Here is a 22,533-nt window from a genome sequence, read left to right as displayed (position 1 = left end):
ACTTTCGGTCAGGCCCAAGAGTTGCGTAACGATGATATCCTAAACTGTTCCAATGATTCAGCACGACGGTTGAGTTCGAGAGAGGCGAGTTCTGACGGGGAGGATAACGTCCCGATCTTCTTCCTGGAAATCAGGCGGGTTCTACAACAGGTGAGTGTTCCTCTCCGTGCTCCGCCCAGGTGACGTCTAAAACCCAGGTGCTGAGCAACTCAAAAAAAACATTTCTTGGAAGTTCCAAACTGACGCAAAGATTTAAACAGCCAGGGCTGCTAAATATCTCGGAAAACAATGCTAGAATTTCCTGGATATGGGTCCTGCTCTCCTCTGCCAAAACTGCTCACTATTTTAGGGTCATCCTGGAATACAAAGATAACCCCCAGCTTCTCTTCACTGCAAACGGTCTTCTTAAAGCCCTCTCCCCTGCCTCCTCCACCCTCATCTCCATAAGAACATAAGAAATAGGAGCAGGAGTAGGCCAATCGGCCCCTCGAGCCTGCTCCGCCATTCAATAAGATCATGGCTGATCTGATCCTAACCGCCAATCCACTATCACAGAACCATCTCCTGAATCTAACAGAATTAGACACACGAAATAGGAGCAGGATCAGGCTACACGGCCCCTGGGCCCGCTCCGCTACCCACAGGGCCATGTCCGATCCGAACCTAGACTCATGTCCAAATTCCTGCCCGCTCCCCGTAACCCTTAATTCCCTTTACTTCTAGGAAACTGTCTATTTCTGTTTTAAATTTATGTAATGATGTAGCTTCTACAGCTTTTTGGGGCAGCATATTCCATGGACCTACCACCCTCTGAGTGAAGTAGTTCCTCCTCATCTCAGTTTTGAAAGAGCAGCCCCTTATTCTAAGACTATGCCCCCTAGTTCTAGTTTCACCCATCATCGGGAACATCCTCCCCGCATCCACCCGATCCAACCCCTTCACAATCTTATATGTTTCAATAAGATCGCCTCTCATTCTTCTGAACTCCAATGAGTAGAGTCCCAATCTACCCAACCTCTCCTCATATGTCCAACAACAACAAGTTTGAGGTGCTTATAGACTTCTATGTCACGAAGATTGAGACCATCTGTTCAGCTACCTCTGCTGCTTCCCTCTCTTCCCCTAGCCCACCAAGCCAAACTTTCCCTAACATTCCCCCCTGCCCTAGTGCTCAACTCACATCTTTCTCCAATTTCTCTCCTATCTCTTCTCATGCCCTCTCTGAGCTCATCTTCTCCATGAGACCTAGCTCCTACTCCCTCGGCCCCATTCCCACCAAACTGCTGACCACCCAACTTCCCTTGCTGGCCTACATGTTAGCTGATAATGTTAACGGTTCCCTCTCCTCAGGTAGTGTTCCTCTCTCCTTCAAATTTGCCATCCATCTCCAACCTCCCTTTCCTCTCCCAAGTCTTTGAACATGTTGTTGCCGCCCAAATCTGTGTCCACCTTTCCTGCAACACCATGTTTGGACCCCTCCAAAGAGGTTTTTGCCCCACCATAGCACTTTCAAAGTCACAAATTACATCCTATATGACTGTGACCATGGTAAACTATCCCTCTTCATCCTTCTCGACCTGTCTGCAGTCGTCGGCATAGTTGACCACATCCTCCTCCTCCAGAGCCTCTCTTCCATCGTCCAGCTGGGTGGGACTGCCCACGCCTGGTTCCATTTTTATATATCTAATCGTAGCCAGAGAGAGAATCACCTGTAATGGCTTCTCTTCCCACTCCCACACCGTTACCTCTGGAGACCCCCAAGAATCTATCCTTGGCCCCCTCCTATTTCTCATGTACATGCTGCCCCTCGGCAACATCATTGAAAAACATCAGGCTCCACATGTACTGCTGACGACACCCAGCTAACCTCTCTCAACCCCTTCACTGTCTCTGATTTGTCACACTGCTTGTCCGACATCCAGCCCTGGATGAGCAGAAATTTCCTCCAATTAAATATTGGGAAGACCGAAGCCATTTTCTTTGGTCCCTGCCATAAACTCGGTTTCCTAGCCACTGACTTCATCCCTCTCCCTGGCCACTGTCTGAGGCTGAACCTGATAGTTTGCAACCTGGAGTCCTATTTGACCCTGAGATGAGCTTCCGACAAATATTCGGTCCTTCACCAAGATCACCTATTTCCACCTCTGTAGCATCGCCATCTCCACCTTGCCTCAGCTCGTCTGCAGCTAAAACCCTCATCCATGTCTTTGTTACCTCTAGACCCGACTATTCCAATGCGCTCCTGTCCGAACACCCATCTTCCACCCTCCATAAACTTGGACTCATCTAAAACTCTGTTGCCTGTATCTGAACTCGCACCATGTCCCGTTCACTCATCACCCCTGTGCTCATTGACCTATATTGGCTCCCGGTCCGGCAACGCCTCGATTTTAAAATTCTCATCCTTGTTTTCAAATCTCTCCATGGCCTCACCCCTCCCTGTTTCTGTAAACTCCTCCAGCCCTATAACCCTCTAAGATCTCTGTGCTCCTCCCATTCTGGCCTCTTGCGTGTACCCAATTTTAATCACGCCACCACTGGCGTCCGTGCCGTCAGCTGCCTGAGCCCTAGGCTCTGGAATTCCCTCCCTAAGCCTCTCCGCCTCTCTACCTCGTCTCCATTAAAACGCTCCTTAAAACCTACCTCTTTGACCAAGCTGTCCTAATTACTCCTTATGTGGCTCGGTGTCAAATTTTGTTTGATAACCCTCCTGTGAAGTGCCTTGGGATGGTTTACTACATTAAAGTTGCTATATAAATGCAAGTTGTTGTTGTAGGTTAGATTTGTTCTACTTTTTAAGGAATGAACACACCTGGGCAATTATCTACATTGTCAGGTATATGTCAGTGTTATAGCTGCACTGGAACAGATTGAATAGCTAGCTAGTTCTGGTGTGTAGGTCTTTACACTAAAGCTAAGATGTTATCAGTGCCCACAGCCTTTACTGCGTTTAACATAGGCAGCCACTTTTTAATGTTGTGTGGAGTGAACTGAATTGGCTGGCACGTGCATCAATGATGGTGGAAACCTTAGGAGTAGACTAGGATGGTTTACTGAGCATTTTTGACTAAAAACACTTGCCTCAAATGCTGGGCTCTGCCATGATAGAAGATGGAGATCTTAAGTAAGCCTCCTCCTGTTAGTTGTCTGATTGTTCATCACTATTCTCTAGGTAGGATGTGGTAAGATTACAGTTTTGATCTGATCTCTGATCTGGGGCCACTTAACTCTGACCATAGTCTGCTGCTTTTAGTGTTTATTACAACAACAACAACAATAACAATAACAACACTTGCACTTACTGGGTGTCTTTACCATATCCCAAGGCACTTCATCAAAAGAATGGATGCCAAACCAAAGCAGGAGATATTAGGAAGGATGAGATAGGTTTAAAAGAGCGACTTAAAGGAGGAGAGGGAGGTGAAGAGTTTTAGAGAGGGAATTACCGAGCGTGGGGCCAACACAGCTGAAGGCACAACCGCCAATGGTGGAGCAAAGGGAGGAGGGATGCACAGGAGGCCAGAGTCAGAGGAACAGAGAGTTCAGGGGGTGTTGAAGGGCTGAGGGAGGTTAAGAGATAGAGAGGAATGAGGCCATGATGGGATTTAAACATGGGGATGAATTTTAAAATTTGAGGAATTGGGGGATCAGGAGCCAGTGTAGGTCTGCGATGACAGGGGTGATAGGTGAGTGGGATATGGTGCAGGATAGGATCTGGACAGCGGAGTGTTGACGAGCTGAAGTTGACAGAATGTGGAGCATGGGAGTCTGGCTAAGAGAGGATTGAATTACCAGATTTGTTAAATTCAGTTTCACAACTTGCTTTGGTGGGATTTGAATTATCTGGGTTGCTAGTCCAGTACCATAGCCATTGGGCTATCATATCCAGTGCAATGCAAAAAGATCTAAACAGCAATGAAAAATAATGCAACAAAAATATATATAAAGCAACATGATAAGCACAAAAAAGCTTTCAAACCTAAATGTAAAAAGTGAGATATACCTTGCTCTGTCCATTTCAAATGGGGAAGTAGTGTTGCTGGCGAGCAAGTGATGAGACAAGTACAAGATCCAGTGTAGGTCCAATGTTTGTGCTATAGATGTTGTTTCATTTAGAACTCTTACAACCAGCAAAGAAAGAAGATTTTTATCCTATGTCAGGGCTTCATTCAAAAGCAGGTCGCAGAGGTGAAAAGGTAATGTGCTAACCCACTGCATCATTCAGTTCCCCCCATTTCAGCTAATTTTACAGCAGGTGTGGAAATATCCAGTTTAAATATTAAAAATTAAAATTACTGGGAACTTAAGTTTATTTAATAAAACAGAATTCTTCAAAATACTCTAAAGTTCCAATACTCTAACCGTACCTTGACCTTTCTTGCTTTCTAGAAGGACTGTAAACACACCTGTATTTACCACTGAGGGAAATTCTAAGTGAGCCCTGCTCTTCGCAGCATTCACGTGCAGGAAGTTTACACTTATGGAGAATTTTTAATGGAATTTTCTGAATCATTTTGACATCTTAGATGAATAAAACAAAGTCAAGGGCTATTCAAAGGAACAGCTTAATTTTGATGCCATTGAAATCTGTGACTCCCTTCTAACCCAACCTGGGAACAGTTCCAACTAACTCAGTTAAGAATGTGTGTGCAGAAGGATTGCACAACAGAGATTGCACAAACATGCAAAGCATGGAAATGCCCAAACTCTACAAACTAGATATGATACTGAAACTGCTGCTGGGTTCTGGACTTTTGTTCTGTGCTATGTCTGGGGCCTAGAAATGATGGTTTAAATTAAACTGGTAAATGTCCCCATTAAAATAATGAACAAAATAATTTCATTTAAACTTGTTCACTATCTAGACTAGAAGTTTTAAAAATAAAACAAAACCAAGAATAGAGTGGAAAGTGATTCTTTTGTGATAATACACACTTTCTAGGTTGGCAGGTAAACACACATTTTATAGAATATAACCAGGTGTTGGCTCTGTTGAGAAATGCACTACTTGGTGTGGTACTGAGACATATAGACCAGGAAGCTTGCAGATTTGTTCCTTAGTTTCTACCGAGTTGTCTGATCTCAGCTGAGATGGCAGTCAGGGTGAAACAATTGGCCTCAGTGCTCCTGGGCCAGACAGTGAAACAGTCAGGGTTTTAGACTACTGATCACAGTCTAGTGACCTCTGTTGCATGGGAAACCAGGTAAGAACAGCATAAAGCTCAGCTGTGATGCTCCCAAGATCAATTAGGTGATGTACAAAAGGGCTACTGGTGTCTGGCAAACTACCCTTGCATGAGTTACTGCATCATGCAGAGAGGGGGAGAGAATTGGGGAAAAAGAAACTGAGACATGTCTGACAACATTTAATTACAAACAGTATGGCTGATCACAGAATCACAGAAATCACAGAAACCCCACAGTGCAGATAGAGGCCATTTCGGCCCATCGAGCCTGCACCGACACATATCCCACCCGATCCCCGTAACCCCTACACTAACACATATCCCACCCTATCCCCGTAACCTGTAACCTGATGTTCCTGGTCTCCTCTGCCCTGGCACCAAGCAGCAATGCATCAAAGGTTTGCTGCTCCTGTCCAAGTCCAGGGGCAACATTATATCCTGTCGTGAGCCATTAATGCATCACTGCACATAGGAAGGAAAAATTGGTGACACACGTACTCTATGAATGGTCTTAAAATAACCAAGGATGAGGTTGAACGAGAAATAACAACAGAAAATGCTGGAAATACTCAGCAAGCCAGGCAGCATCCGTGGAGAGAGAAACAGAGTTAACGTTTCAGGTCTGAGACCCTTCATCAGAAACGCTGTTTCTCTCTCCACGGATGCTGCCTGGCCTGCTGAGTATTTCCAGCATTTTCTGTTGTTATTTCAGATTTCCGGCATCCACAGTATTTTGCTATTATATGAGGTTGAACGAGTCCAGTAGTCTTAGCAGACTCACTGCTCAACATGTCCAACCAATGCAGAAGAACAATCAACCATGCCAATCGAATGTTGAACTACATAGCCAAACAGTAGAACCGGACCAGAACCAGACAGAGTGCCCAAAATGCGGTCTGACTAGACCCCTGTATGGTTTGATTATGACTTTCTATTACTTCATGAGTTGCTAAGACTTTCAAACTCATCTGTGGTTATTTTAAGACCATTCGTGGAGTCATAGGAGGTCATAATCAAACCGTACAGGGGTCTAGTCAGACCACATTTTGAGTACTCTGTCCGGTTCTGGTCACCAAGAAATCAGGGATACATTCCAAGCAATGTTCCCTCTAATTTTTTGGGGGATGCACAGCCCCTTTAAGGGGCTGCGCGGCTCATTCAAATTACCATGCAGGTGCAGTTTTTCCAATGTGAAGCTGGTAAGTGGCCTGAACGGGACTCCAGACAGCTGTGCGGCTGCGCAGCTTAACGGGTACATTGAATCCAAGTAGTGCAGATAGTGCAGCGAAGAGCCACAAAGCTAATCCCTAGTGTCAGGGGTCTAAGTTATGAGGAAAAACTAGAGATGAGCTTTTCAGCCTGGAAAGGAGATGTCTGAGATGATTGTATAGAGGTATATAATATAGTAAATGGTATGGAAAAGGTTAATCTGGACTACTACTTTAAATTAAATTGTGGGAGTAGAACAAAGGGATACAGATTCAAACTAGTAAAAGGTCACTTCAGACTGATCTCTGGAGCTTCTCCTTCACATAGAGAACGATCAACACTTGGAATAAACTTCGGGCAGAGTAGTGAATGAGAAAAACCTTGGAATAATTTAAGGAACAACTAGATGCAGCAAATTGGGGGAGTGTAGGATTTTTCTGGATGGATGAATTAACATGAGTTGAATGGTCTTCCTCATTCATAAGTATCTTGGGATTAACATTTCCTATTCACCAGGTAATTGCAATCTCATTGTAACTCTTGAGATACAACCTGAAACTATTGTACCTGAAAAACAAGCCGAACTGTTTATCTGAAAGGGAAATAAACTGCAATGACAATGAAACCTGTTGGGAAGGTAGTTTAAAGCAATTATCAGCACGACATGCTTTTTAGTTGGATAGAAAGATAAGATATGTTTTATTTGTCCTGGTTATCCTTGGATTTTCATACCGTATTTATGCTTATAGCAGAGTAAATATGTGCAGTTACGATACATTACAGTTGTTACAGCTTCCTCCAAAAATTGGAGCACCACTATTGCATGGACAGTCACGTATGCTAAATATGACATCACATTCACAGTGGTGCTCTTTTTTGGAATGGTTTCTGTAAGTAAATGAATATCCAAGGTCTTGGTTTCATTTTCATTGTATTTGTTTATGCGTATTCCAAAATCAAAACATCACTCCGACATCAGACTGGATCCAGATCAGAAGATAGGTTTGGACGAAGAAAACCCTTTAGGACCATTTGATTTAATCTTTTGGTAATATTAACCCACTAGAACATGGCCTGACTCAAGGGGGCATCAGCAACATCCTAGGAATGTGGATGCACCTCTGTCCTCGGCTGCAGAGGTATCAGATCAAGCTGAGGAAGAAGTTTCAAATCGGATCACACACAATGAATTACTATGAAGTGCAGAGACTGTTACATTGTAAGAAAGAATGAACTTCCATTTATATAGCACCTTACATGCCCTTAATTTTCAAGGGTACTCACTGTTGTTTTGTGCCAAACTTGGTAGCCAATTTGCCCATGGGAAGTTTCTACAAACAGCAATGGGAAAAGTGCTATTGTTTGAGGGATAAATGTTGGCCAGGACACTGGGAGAAGTGCCTGCTCTTCTTCAAGTAGTGCCATAGAATCTTTTATGTTCACCTGGATAGGCAGATAGGACCTTGGTCTAATATCACATCCCCAATATGGCACTTCTAATAAAGAAGCACTCCTTCTGTACCGAAAAAAAGCTTCACCCTAGATCACCTGCTTAAGTCCTGGATGGGACTTGAACCTTCAAATCCTCTGATTCAGAGGTGAAAGTGCAACCAACTCAGCCAAGCTGATATAAATTACAGGAAAAAGTAGGGAAAACTTATTCTGAATTCCCCCACCCATCAAAAGGATGCAAAAAAAGAAAATTTAAGGGAAAGTTGGAGGTGGAAGAAAAAAGTTCAACCAAAAATCCCCATGTAAAAGGAGCTGGAATATTGTAAAATGACACTGCAAATTTAGTTAAGTCATTTAAATTGCTCTAGAGACTGCTGGATTTTTTCTTCTTAGTTTAGAAATGAGTAATAGCACGAAGTATTCTTGCCCAGCCCATTAGCAAAAGTGAAATAATAATGAGGCTCTGTGGGTAGGAACACATTTGGTGAAGAATGACGCCACATGACAAACTCTGCCGTTTATGTTCCACAAATTGCGCCAAAAATATTTTGAAAAGAAAACAAGATCCCACCCTAGTCATTTAATTCTATTCTGGGATCGTTCTCCTGAGGACAGAGAAGGCTAAGAGGAGATTTAATAGAGGTGTTCAAAATTATGAAGGGTATTGATAGAGTAAATAAGGAGAAACCGTTTCCACTGCCAGGGGGGTTTGTAACCAGAGGACACAGATTTAAGATAATTGGCAAAAAAAAGAGGCGACATGAGAGGAATATTTTTATGCAGCAAGTTGTTATGCTCTGGAATGCACTGCCTGAAGGGTTGGTGGAAGTAGATTGAATAGTAACGTTCAAAAGGGAATTGGATATATACTTGAAAAGTAAACCATTGCATGGCTATGGGAAATGAGCAGGGGTATGGGACTAATTGGATAGCTCTTTCAAAGAGCCGGTATAGGCATGATGGGCCAAATGGCCTCCTTCTGTGCTGTATGATTCTATGATTTTATTATCTGCTGACCATTTTTTTCACGCACAGACACACACACACACACACACCTGAAGGTACTGACTCCTGCTACATACCACACTCACTTGACCCTCTCCTCTACTTTACTGAAGTGGCCGTTCTCCATGCCTAAGCCTTGAAAGTGAATATCAGTAAGTTATTCAGCTATGGTGGGCATAGGAACCAAGCCAGATCCTGTCCTCATTTGATGTCCACACCAGTGGAGTGCAGTGATAGATCACAGGTCACAGATTTAAATCTGTAATTTCTTGTGTGCGGAATTTCTCAATCAAGCCATGCCGTCAGCTACTGCTGTCGAATGAAGACTTCCCCAAAAGCAGGTAGGAGAAAATAATAAGTAGCTAAATCACCTCCACGCTGCTGTTTGTACCTGTTAGGAGAAAGCTCAGGAGTACCACTAGCAGTGGTCCTATGAGAAGGTTGCCTACCCTCTTGGCTGAGAAATTGTGTGTGGCATGGTGAGGGGCAGGGGCTGCAAAAGTAATAGTAGAAAATAACATTTATAAATATGGACCAAATAAAATGACAAAACTATTGCATTCAGCCGTGGCTCGATATCTTTTAGTTACAAGGTACTTACAATGATGACAAGGACACAGTGAGACTTTGCTTTACACCAACATCATATTTGGTTTAAGACTCCCCATGACTCCCTGTTAGTTAATTGCACAAAATACTACTCTGAGGTTGGACGGCTGGATGGAGCAGTCATGATATTGGAATGTTAAATTTCTTAGGCAAGGTTAAAAAAAATGACTTCATGTTGCCTCTCTTTTTATTTGTTCTTGGAATGTGGGCAACACTGGCAAGGTAGTAATGATCCCTAGTTGCCCTGAGAGTATTAAAGAGTCAACCACATTGTATGGGACTGGAGCCACATATAGGCCACATCAGAGGTGATCTCATTGAAACATATAAGATACTGAGGGAGATTGACAGCATAGAAACATAGAAGATAGGAGCAAGAGTACGTCATTCGGCCCCTCGAGCCTGCTCCGCCATTTAATGAGATCATGGCTGATCATCCAAATTCAGTACCCTGTCCCTGCTTTCTTCCCATATCCCTTGATCCGTTTAGCTTTAAGAAATATATCTAATGAATTAGCCTCAACTGCCTTTTGTGGTAGAGAATTCCACAGGCTCACCACTCTCTGGGTGAAGTAATTCCTCCTCATATCTGTCCTAAATGGCTTACCCCTTATCCTTAGACTGTGACCCCTGGTTCTGGACTCCCCTGCCATCGGGAACATCCTTCCTGCATCTAGTCTGTCTAGTCCTGTTAGAATTTTATAAGTTTCAATGAGATAGATGCTGAGAGGTTGCTTCCCCTGGTTGGAGAGTCTAGAACTAGTGGGCATAGTCTCAGGATAGGGGGTCGGCCATTTAAGACTGAGATGAGGAGGAATTTATTTACTCAGAGGGTTGTGACTCTTTGGAATTCTCTACCCCAAAGGGCTGTGGATGCTGAGTCGTTGAGTATATTCAAGGCTTAGATAGATAGATTTTTGGACTCCAGGGGAATCAAGGGATATGGGAATCGGGCAGGAGAGTGGAGTTGATGTCGAAGATCAGCCATGATCTTACTGAATGGTGGAGCAGGCTCGAGGGGCCATATGGCCCACTCCTGCTCCTAATTCTTATGTTCAGGTATAGGTGGCAAATGCCTTCCCTAAAGGACATTAGAAAGACGTGCTCAAGAAGGACTGTCAGAAAATGCAGGTCCAGGGTGAGGATAGTTGCAAATATAACGCATGAGTTGCACCTATCTTTCTGTCCCCACAAGAACTGCTTTCCCTCTTCCTAATTTAGGAGAATCATTGGAGCCCTCATAGGAATTCCCACCTTGGCCATTTTGGTTGCTGCAAGCAAAGTGACAGCTGGAAGCAAAACAGTTGCAAGAAATTAATTTGGAAATTAAGTTCTTGCTACGTTTTTCATTCATAGGATGTGGATGATGCAGGCAAGACCGCACTTATTGCCCATTCCTAGTAGCTCTGAGAAGGTGGTGGTGGGCCTTCTGCTTGAACAACTGCAGTCCTTCGGTGATGGTACTCTCACAATGGCGTTAGGTAGGGAATTACAGGATTTTGGCCCAGTGACAATGAAGGAAAGGCAATATATATCTATATCAGGATGTTATGTGACTTGGAAAAGAACTTACAGGTAATGGTATTCCCCTGGCTTTACTGCTTTTGTCCTTGGCGGTAAAGGTCGCAGGGCTGGGAGATGTTTTTGAAGTAAGTTTGGCGAGTTGCTGCAGTGCTGTAGATAATACATACTGCAACTACAGTGTGTTGGTGATAGAGGGGGTGAATATTGAGTTCAATGGAGGGCGCTGATCAAATGGACTGCTTTGTACTGGATGATGTTGAACTTTTTGTGTGTTGTTGCAGTTGGATCCATCCTGGGAAGTGGTGAGTATTACATCACACTCCCGACTTAAGCCTTGTAGATGGTGGAGCGGCATTGAGAGGTTGGGAGGTAAGCCACTTGTCACAGAGTACCCAGCCCTTATAGCCATGGTGTTGATATAAAAAAAGACTTGCATTTATATAGCACATTTCACAACCTCAGGACATTCCAAATCATTTACAACCAATGAAGTACTTTTGAAGTATCATCACTGTTGTAATGTAGGAAACACGGCAGCCAATTTTCACACAGCAAGGTCCCAGAAACAGCAATTAAATAAATGACCAGATTATCTGTTTTAGGTATTGTTTTGAGGGATAAATGTTGGCCGGGACACCGGGAGAACTCCTTCAAATAGTGCCATAGGATCATTAACATCCATCTGAGAGGGCCTTGGTTCAACATCTCATCTGAAAGATGGCACCTCCAAAAGTGCAGCATTCCCTCAGTACTACACTGAAGTGTCAGCCTTGATTATGTGCTCAAGTCTCTGGCGTGGGACCTGAACCCACAACCTCTGACTCAGAAGTGAGAGCGCTACCACTGAGCTTGGCTGACAAATGGCTGGTTCAGTTAAGCTTCTGGTCATTGGCAAACACAGGATGTTGTAGCTGGGAGACTCGCTGATGGTGGTGTTAATGAACGTCAAGGGTCAGAGGATGGTTGGGCCTTCCCTTGCTGGAGATGGTCATTGACTGGCACTTAAAAAGAAAGACTTGCATTTGTATAGCGCCTTTCATGACCTCAGGATGCCTTTTGAAGTGTAGTCACTGTTGTAATGTAGGAAACATGGCTAGTTCTGGTATGTAGGTCTTCAGCACTAAAACCAACATGTTATCAGTGCCTATAGCCTTTACTGTGTTTAATGTAGTCAGCCACAGAATATCATGTGGAATGAGCTGAATTGGCTGGACACTTGCCTCAATGATGGTGGGGACCTCAGGAGTAGGCTAAGTAGGATCGTTCACTGAGCATTTTGACTGAAAACACTTGCACACACTTCAGCCATGTCACTTGCCTCACATGCTGGCCTCTGCCATGATTGAAAATGGGGATCTTCAATAAACCTCCTCCTGTTAGTCACATTGTTCACCATCATTCTCTTCTGAAAGTGGCAGGGTTACAGTTTTGCGCTGATTTCTGACCTGGGGCCACCTAGCTCTGACTATAGTCTGCTGCTTTTTGTGTTTATTACTACTATAACAACAACAATAGATATGGGTGGCAGGTGCCTTCCCTAAAGGACATTAGAAAATCCGTTGGTTTTTTACAACAATCTAGCAACTTTCAATTTTATTTTTATTTTGGAGTGCAAGCCCATGCAATAGTAATAGAGGTGTTACAATTGGCCTCAGTCTCCTGGGCTAGAGAAGGAACAACATCAAGCAAGATTCCCACTCCTGATTAGTATCTACTAGTTCCTGTTGGAAAGTGCATGCATGTAAAATCAGGCAAAGATAGGATCAGACCAGCTATGATGCCTTCAAATTTGAATAGCCTTCTGACATTCATTGTCTGGGCTCACACATGAGGATTGGTCACCGGGATGATGTCTATGGAAGCATATCACTCCATTCAAGAAGGTAGGAAGTTTAAAATAAATATCACAGGTAAACTGAGGGGATTCTTATTTTATACACACCTAAATAAAATGTTAAAAAACGTAAGTGATTTATTTTGCAGATCGCACTAGTACACCTTTGTGTCCCATTAATAGAAACATAGAAGATAGGAGCAGGAGTAGGCCATTCAGCCCCTTGACCCTGCTCCACCATTCAATGAGATCATGGCTGATCATCCAAATTCAGTACCCTGTCCCTGCCTTCTCCCCATATCCCTTGATCCCTTTAGCCTTAAGAAATATATCCAACTCCTTCTTGAATATATTTAATGAATTGGCCTCAACTGCCTTCTGTGGTAGAGAATTCCACAGGTTCACCACTCTTTGGGTGAAGAAATTCCTTCTCATCTCTGTCCTAAATGGCTTACCCCTTATCCTTAGACTGTGACCCCTGGTTCTGGACTCCCCGGCCATCGGGAACATCCTTCCTGCATCAAGTCTGTCTAGTCCTGTTATAATTTTATAAGTTTCAATGAGACCCCCTCTCATTCTTCTAAACTCCAGCGAGTTGAAGCCCAATCGACCCAATCTCTCCTCATACATCATTCCTGCCATCCCAGGTATCAGTCTGGTGAATCTTCGCTGCATTCCCTCCATGACAAGAACATCCTTCCTCAGATAAGGCGACCAAAACTGCACACAATACTCAAGGTGCGGTCTCACCAAGGCCCTGTACAACTGCAGCAAGACATCCTTGTTCCTGTACTCGAACCCTCTCGCTACGAAGGCCAACATACCATTTGCCTTCTTAACTGCCTGCTGCACCTGCATGCTTACCTTCAGCGACTGGTGCACAAGGACGCCCAGGTCTCGTTGCACTTCTTGTTTATTTTAATGTTGTAAATAATTTCTGAGTGCTATATACTGATTCTATGAAACAGTTTTACCCAGTCTGCTCATGCTGAGTAGAACAATACCTGACTTACTGAACTTTGTATGACCTTAACATTGAATTTGTTTCTACAATGGACCTCAATTACTCAGTAGCACCTGATGTTGAGATCATCAGACTAATGTCATGTGATTAGTTTTTATCGAAACACCCGTATCACCTTAGGTGAAAACAGGTCGAATGTGGCTTTGCTGTAATCACCCTTGATTAGTAAAATTGTACTGCATCAATAACAAGGCAGTTAGTGAGGAATACAAATCAATACCCTTTCATTCTTCACAGAACATGTCACTGGGTAAATAAGAACAGAAAACGCTGGAAAAACTCAGCAGGCCAGGGCAGCATCCGTGGAGAGAGAAACGGAGTTAACGTTTCAGGTCGAAGACCCTTCATCAGAACTGGAAAAAAAGGGGATAGATTTTAAAGCAAGTGGGGGGCTGGGAAAAGAGGGAGGGGATGAAAGAACAAAAGGGAAGATCAGAGATAGGATAGAAAGCAGGAGAGATTAAGAGACATTGAGAGATATTGAGAGACATTGAGAGATATTCAAGGCACAAAGGATGGCTCTGGATGAAGTGTGAATGACCCTGGCAGAATGAAAGACAGCTGCCATGTGGGAGGGAAGAAAAAAGCCCAGACGAAAGTGTGGATTAATAAAAAGGAAAGGGAATAAACTGAGTAAAACTGTTCCATACAATCTGAGAAATTATTTACAACATTAAGATAAACTAGATCATATTCAATGGGTCACAAAACTGACATTGAATATGAAGTTCCTGTTTCTTTTGGTTGTTTTAGTTTCTTGTTCTATAGCACTGGCTTGGTCCTAAATTTGTCTTTAATATGTTCCTGAAGGTTTTTTGTAATTATATTCTGGCACTACATGTGACTTTATGGGTTCAAGGTGCGGGCTTTAATATTATATAATTAGATTAGTGTTTATGTCGATAAACATTACAACTACATGCCCCAGCGCCTGATATAGTTTTAACAGCTATGAGGAAACTCTCAGTGTGATGTGGTTTTTTGCAATATATTTCCCCATTTTTCCTGGCTGTTTCACCAGCTTACCTGGTGCCTCTCTCAAATGGACTTACTTCACCTTTAAACCTTTGCCTACAAAACAGCTGTTGTTAAAAAATAATTCATTCAATCGGGAGCACTTTGGGATGTCCTAAAGTGCTCTATAAATGCAAATTATTTTTTGACCTTGAGTATTTTCTGGCTATTTGATTGTGGGGAACAAAGGCCAAGCCCAATACTGTCCTCATGTGGTGTCCACACAAGCAATTTTCAGCAGAGATCATTTTATAATGATCAGAATAGGGAAACTTAGGTGGTTTTTTTCTGCTTCCTGTATCACTGAGGTACTTGGCAACATGATGGATTAGCACACTGTTGTTTCGTCAGGACCTAGCTTAGAATTCAGCCCAGGTTGATGGGATAAAAGTATCCTCTCTCTGTTGGCTGTAAAAGTCCAGTTCTTAATGAACATAAATCTACAGCACAACCCTCCCCATTGTTCAATACAAATTAGCACAAAATACAAAGATTTAAGAAATGGAAATTTCACAGTGCCTTCCTACAGCAATAGGGTTGCGATTGAGACTTCACTGTGAAATAAGATGAGTGTGAACCAGTGTCCTGGCTTTGCACTGTGCCTTGCCCGTTGATCACTTTAGAAAAGCACCCACAATATCGGTACTACTGTACAATCACTGTGACAAACCTCCACTTCCACAATGATTGCAGGTACTGCAGCTTGGGTGGTTATTTAAATCTGAATTTCTTATTTCCTGAAATTGAATGTGTAATGACTTACAGCTTGTGGTTGTTAGACCAGTTCAAGCAATCTGAAAACTGAAAACTAAAACAGTGAAAGCTGGAAATTCTCAGCAGGTCAGGCAGCAACTGTGGGGAAGCAGAAGTCAGTCAGTTGATGTTTCAGGTCAATCTGAAGGGCTACTCTGTTTAATTGTTACAGAATATTTAAGCACAAAGAGATAATGAGAAGGAAGGACCGTTGTCACAAGGATTCCACTTGTGCAGAATTATTTGCAGAAAAAAGTGATAGAGCAGCGATTTAATGAAAAAAAACACTGGAAATGGAGAGCAGTCCAGTCAATATTTGAAGGAGAAAGATAAGATTAATGTTTTGTGTGTCACCCTCTATCAGAAGGTTAATTCCCAAAGATAATGGGAATTCAATAATGATTACGCAGGTGATCACAGTGTTCAGTCAGCAGTAAAATGGAAGGAAAACTATGATGTAATCACCAACTATAATTCTTAAGGGATTTGAGTCATTTCCTTGTATTACTTACTTTTCACAGATGGGCTCTAAAATAGCATTGATTACCGTTTGTTTTAACAATCGCTGAATTTGCTTTTATACATTAATTTAAAATTAATTGTATTTCTTTGTGATTAAAATCTCATTTCAAAAAATGAAAATCTCCCAAAAGAGGATTTGTTTATGTGTAGCATTCCTATTGGGACATTCTCTTACAAATGTTATGCTGCTTACAGGAGCAGTTTAATGTTAGTGTGGCTCAAGTAGGCAACAATTTACTCACATCCTGCTTATTATTACTGGACATGATTCAAAGTTCAGAAGAAATTCTGGGGGCTCTACTGCAAATGCTCAGGTTGACTGGACTCCATTTGCATTATGTATGTACACATTACACTATACAATGAAAATGTTGCAAAAAATATACAGCATTACAACTCTAGCCAACGTAGTGTGAACTTTCACTCCGACATCATTTTCATGACAATGTGATCAGGGTTGGATTTTCCTCCAGAAATGTGTCCGTTTTTCAAATGGTCCCATTGTGTTGATCAGCGTAAAATGAAAGGGGAAGGCAGCCAACATTTTCCTCCCCTCCCCCACTTGCAATCATGCCAGCCGCTGCCCATTGCCTGCTCTGTTGCAAAATGACTACAAGAAGCAGACCATTTGGACTCCCAACAATGTTCCTGCCTTGCTGTCTCTCTACCGCCAATGGAGGAAAACAGGAAAGAAGAAGGTGGTGGAAGATTGTTGTGACAGGAGCAGCAGGAAACGTTGTAATGGAGGAAAGGAACTCGATCTGGCAACCTCTCTCTCTCTCTCCTAACACCACCAAATGCTGGCTTTTCAGCAGTTGGGCTCATTCAGAGCCATGTAAACGTTTCCAGACTGATGCATTTAGGGGGTTTCCAGCTCCTTCAACAGCAATCCTGCCCATTTAATTTGCAACAGTTGGAGGGGTCAGGATATTATGTTAGGTTATTGCTCAATTGCAATGATTCCTCCTGCCTCCGGCTGAAACAGTCCCCCTACCACCTACGTCTCTGTGCTATGTGTGGCGTTTGGTGTTCATTAATTGTGAAGGAATGGAGCGTTTCTTGAAACGCAAAGTTGAGAATGTTGATACTGTGAAAGGAGCAAGCAGAGTCGGGCAAATGAAAAATAGGAAATACAATCCTTCCAACTTGCACTCGAGATTCACATTTACTGGTTCTGATGAAAATCGTCAACCGCAATGTGTTTGCGGTGAAGTTTTTCCTCAGGATAGCACGCAACCAAGCAAACTAAAATGTCACTGAGCAAACATCCTAACCTCAAAGATAAACCATGATACCTTTTCAAACAAAAGCGGTTTCGATTGAAAGGATAGATGAAGGTAATCGAAGGAAGTTCGATGGACGTCTCATAAATAGTATGAAAGGCTCGCGACTACATCTGTCACTCTAATTTAACAGAGATGGAACCAGCTGAATTGTGGATTCTTTTACTGAAACACACACATATATATGTATATACACACATATAAAATGTTAAGCGTACTGCTGCGTGGATGTGAAGAGCTGCCCTACAGGATAGGAGAGTTATGTTGAGGACAATCTCACACACTTCCTTGCATGCAGCTTTAAAGCAGCAATGTTGGATGCCGTCGCTTCTGTGTAGAATGCTTATTAAATCCGTGTGTTAATGGAGACACGGAATGCAGGAATTGGTTTAACAAGTCTTTACTGAATGGAGACAATCTGGAAACTGAAACTACAGAAGCCTGCCAGGGCCTTTTATACAGGGATGGTCACTGCCGGTACTGCAGTCTGAGACCAGTTATTCCCTTAAAGGGACACACACAACAATTCCTCCCCTTTTAGATAAACAGTACATAACATTCATTTAACAACTAAATAATAACTAATTACAATTACAGTTGCTAGATACATTAGTTGAAGTTAAGCAATTATAAGTTCAGTCTTTGAGGAGGCTTCCTGATTCTGTCTGGATAACGCCTCTTTGGGATATCAGGTTCTTCTGGCAAAGTTGAGTCGGGATCAATGTCGCTGTTTGGTTCGTCTGCTTCCAATATCACCGATTCTGCGGTAGATGCAATTGGTACTTCGGTTTCATCGCCAGGTGTATCAGATCGTGGTGTGGAGTTGAGGTTTTCCAGTGACTCTAGAATCTGGTCAGCATGGCGTCTTACAATGCGTTCTCCAACGTCCACGGTATACATTAGAGGTCCTTGCCGTGTACAGATCGTTCCTGGCTGCCATTTCTCTGTGCGGTAGTCCCGGGCCAAAACTGGTTGACCTATCTTAAAACTCCTGGTCGGCCTTTCATTCATATTCTGAAACTGCCTGTTCTCCACATTTCTTCTGACGTTTGGCTTAACCAAATCCAAGCGGCATCATAGTCTTCGATTGAAGAACATCATGGCTGGAGTTTGGTTGGTAACCGCATGTGTCGCATTCCGGTAGGCAAACAAGAAGTTATCCACCTTGTGTTGTAGGGGTATATCTTCATTAGACATTGCCTTGATAGCCTTCTTGAATGTTTGAACAAACCTCTCGGCCAATCCATTAGTGGCTGGATGATATGGGGCGGATGTGTAATGCTTAACACCATTGTTCTTTAAGAACCTCCGGAACTCTTCAGACACAAACTGTGGTCCATTGTCAGAGCAAATCTGTTCAGGCAGCCCATTCCTGGCGAATATGGTTCGTAAGACTGTGATAGTTCTTTCTGTGGTGGTTGAGGACATTTTTATTACCTCTGGCCACTTTGAATGTGCATCCACCGCAATTAAAAACATCGAGTCCATAAAGGGACCAGCAAAATCAATGTGCACCCTTTGCCATGGAGATGAGGGCCACTCCCATGGATGTAGAGGGGCTTGTGGTGGGGCGTTTTGGACCTTCTGGCATCCTGTACAGCTCTTGGTCATCTCTTCGATTTCTCTATCGATTCCCGGCCACCACACAAACGCTCTGGCTAAGTTCTTCATTTTTACCCCTCCCAGATGACCCTCATGAAGCTCATTGAGCACTCTATCCTTCAATTTGGGTGGAATTACTGCTCTGGATCCACACATCAAGGTTCCTCTGCATACTGACAGCTGTTCTCTTCTCGGCGAGAATGCTGGCAGCAGTGGTTCGCCATGTGCTGGCCATCCCTTCACCGTTAAATCATAGACCCAGGAGAGTGTCGGGTCATTTCGTGTTTCCTTTTCTATGTTTGCATTCGTCACAGGGAGACATTCGACAATAGTCGAGTGGAATAACTCCACTGGATCCACTGCCAGTTCTTCTTCCACCGTCGGCAACGGTAGGCGTGACAATCCATCAGCATTCCCATGCTGTTTAGTTCCTTTGTACTCTATGTCATATTGGTGTGCCCCTAGGAAAAGGGACCACCTCTGTAGCCGTTGTGCCGTCATTATTGGTACGCCCTTCTGAGGGTTGAAAATGGAGATGAGAGGTTGATGATCAGTTAGTAGAGTAAATTTCTGACCGTGCAGATAGTGATGGGTTGTAGTGAGCCAATACTTCTCTTGAAGTGATTAGGTCCTTACTCTTCTGAAAGGCCCGCTTACATTCATTGCTCCATTTCCATGCTACTCCCGTTTGTAGTAGGGCATTCAGTGGATGCAGAATTGTGGACAAATTCGGCAAAAACTTATGGTAGTAATTCACCAATCCGAGGAATGACCTCAGTTGTGACACATTTTCAGGCGCTGGAGCCTTAACTACCTCTTCAATTTTGTCAGGGGACTTATGCAACCCCTCTTCATAAATCACGTGGCCACAATACGATATCTGTTTCCTAAAAAACTCGCACTTGAGGCGATTGGCTCATAGCCCATGTTCACGTAGTCTAGTGAGCACCTGCTCTAGGTTGGCAAGGTGTTCACTGTCATCTTCACCTGTCACTAAGATGTCGTCCAAGTAACACTGAGTCCTCGGAATCCCTTCCAGGACTTGTTCCATCGCTCTTTGCCATATCGCCGGAGCTGATGCTACTCCGAATACCAGTCGATTATACTGGTAAAGACCTTTGTGAGTGTTTATCGTGAGATACTTCCGAGAGGATTCTTCAACCTCCATCTGCAAATATGCTTGCGCTAGGTCAATTTTTGTAAAACGCTTCCCTCCGGATAGTGAGGTGAAGATATCTTCTATCCTTGGAAGAGGATATTGTACTGTGTGAAGGACTGGGTTCACTGTCACCTTGAAGTCCCCACGGATGCGAACCTTCCTTGGCTCCTCAGACTTATTGTTTAACGTTTTCTTCATGACAGGAACGATGGGTGTCGCCCACTCGCTCCAGTCTACCTTAGATAACACGCCTGCATTCTCCAGATACTCCAGCTCTGCCTCGACGGCTGGGCGAATTGCATATGGTACCGGTCTTGCTTTGAAAAACTTGGGAATTGCATTCTCCTCTATTTTTATCGAGGCCGTTACACCTTTAAGAGTGCCCAGTTCTTGTTAAAATACCTCTTTGGCGTCAGCTAAGATTGTTGACAATCGTCCAGGAGTGACGTCGTCATCCTTTTTACCAGCCACCGTCAGTGCCTGAATGGAGTGCCAGTCTAAACTTATCTTTCTGATCCATTCACGTCACAATAACGGTGGTCACCATCTTGCAGAATGTCGAGATACAATTTCCGTATTTTCTTGCCGTTGTATTCGACAGGCACCCTTATTTTTCCTCTGGGGTATACTTTTTGCCCCGTATACGTCCTCAAGACAATGGATGTCTCTCTCAAGGGTATGTGTGAGAATAGCCGCTCGTAGTCTCGTCGATTCATGACGGTTAGAGCTGATCCTGTATCCAATTCCATTTTGACTTGGGACCCTGCTATCGTGAGGGTGACCCAAATGGTTCGGTGATCCTCTTTTGCGATTACGTTGTGAAGTTTGAGACAGCTTAGTCTCTTGTTCCCGGATTCACTATCGCTCATCTGGTCTTCGGAACTACTGTCCGTCATCTTTTGTACTTTCCTGTACGGTTCCTTAGTAGCCTTTTTATTGTCGTTGGTCTTCTTCTCAGACCTGCAAACTCGTGCAATGTGTCCCATCTTTCCGCATTGCCTGCATATTTTGTCCTTGGACCAGCAGTCCTTCTGGTCATGGTTTGTTCTGCCGCAGCGATAACATTTTGCAAATCCCCGTGTCATTTCGTGGGTGCTGTATTCCTGTGGCTTTTGTTGTATTTCCGCAGCTCCCCTTGCTGCTGCTTCGTACGATACTGCCACGCTGAAAGCCTTATCTAGCGTCAGCTCTTTCTCTGAGAGTAACCTCTTCTGGGTTCCTTCACTCAGGAGTCCACAGACAAATTTGTCCCGTAAGGTATCTGCCAGTCCTGCTCCGAACTGGCAGTGCTTTGATAGCTTGCGTAGTTCCGTAAGGTAATCAGCATTGCTCTCATTTTTATGCTGATTTCTCCTGTGGAATTTAAATCTTTCTGCTATCAGCAGCGGTGTAGGATTTAGGTGTTCCTGTAGGATAGCAACAATTTCGTTATAACTCTTCGCCTTCGGTTTGGCTAGAGTAATCAGGTCCCGCAATAGGCCGTACGTGCTTGCGCCCATTAAATTTAGCAATACCGATGCCTTTTTCCCCTCGGTTATTTCGTTTGCCTCGCAATATACCTCGACTCTTTCCACATACGTGGTCCAGTCTTCTATTGCATTATCGAAGGCAGTGATATCGCCAGTCTTTGACATCTTGAAAATCTAAGATGGCGTCTCCCACGCTTTTCCTTCGTCCCCGATGGATCAAAATGGCGCCTCCCGCGCTTTTCCTTCTTCCCCGCCGAGTTAAGATGGCGCCTCCCGCGCTTTCCCACCGCTGCCGCTGTTGTCAACGCCGCTCTCCGCGGTATTTTTATTTTTAACCGTTCCCGTCGTGGAGCGGACCCTCTGGGACACTTCCCTCCCTCTTCTTAGGTCCGAACGCTGCCCGGCTGCGAAGCACCGGCCGCGCCCTGTGTGCTCCACCCTCTCTCTCTTTGCTTCCCGACTCGCTGCCCGGCCCCGTTGCAGAGCCACCCGATCGAGCTCTAGCCCGCCGCAGCCCAGGAAGGATCAGTGTACTACCTGCCACCAGCCCGATTAGCTGGGAAACCACAGACTGGGGAACCAAGCCTGGCTCTTGACAGTCTCCCCTGCAAGTTTTCAATCCGATGATTTGGAGGGCGGTTGCCCACGGTCGACGCCGATTTCTCTGGATTATTTTTTTTTTCTTTTCTGGCTTCGACCTTCAATAACGTCGTCTGAGGTGCTGCCAAGTTGCAGGTAAGTTCGTTTCTTACTCGTCGCCAGTATTAAATCCGTGTGTTAATGGAGACACAGAATGCAGGAGTTGGTTTAACAAGTCTTTACTGAATGGAGACAACCCGGAAACTGAAACTACAGAAGCCTGCCAGGGCCTTTTATACAGGGATGGTC

The 22,533-nt window shown here is 43.8% G+C and overlaps 1 protein-coding gene across 1 annotated transcript in view; it reads left to right on the top strand.

Annotated features, from left to right (window-relative positions):
* Positions 1–57: 57 nt before the first annotated feature.
* The window catches only part of LOC147106189 (BH3-interacting domain death agonist-like), a 60,931-nt gene continuing 38,455 nt past the window's right edge, over positions 58–22,533 (top strand). Inside the window, exon 1 of the mRNA XM_086009060.1 lies at positions 58–150. The gene's annotated coding sequence lies outside the window, so the exon portion shown is untranslated. The remainder of the gene's footprint in view (positions 151–22,533) is intronic.

Source organism: Somniosus microcephalus, chromosome 16 (assembly GCF_052327205.1).
Source record: "Somniosus microcephalus isolate GS21.2 chromosome 16, FLI_Smic_1.0, whole genome shotgun sequence".
NCBI lineage: Eukaryota > Metazoa > Chordata > Chondrichthyes > Squaliformes > Somniosidae > Somniosus > Somniosus microcephalus.
This window is presented reverse-complemented; position numbering and strand designations above follow the sequence as displayed.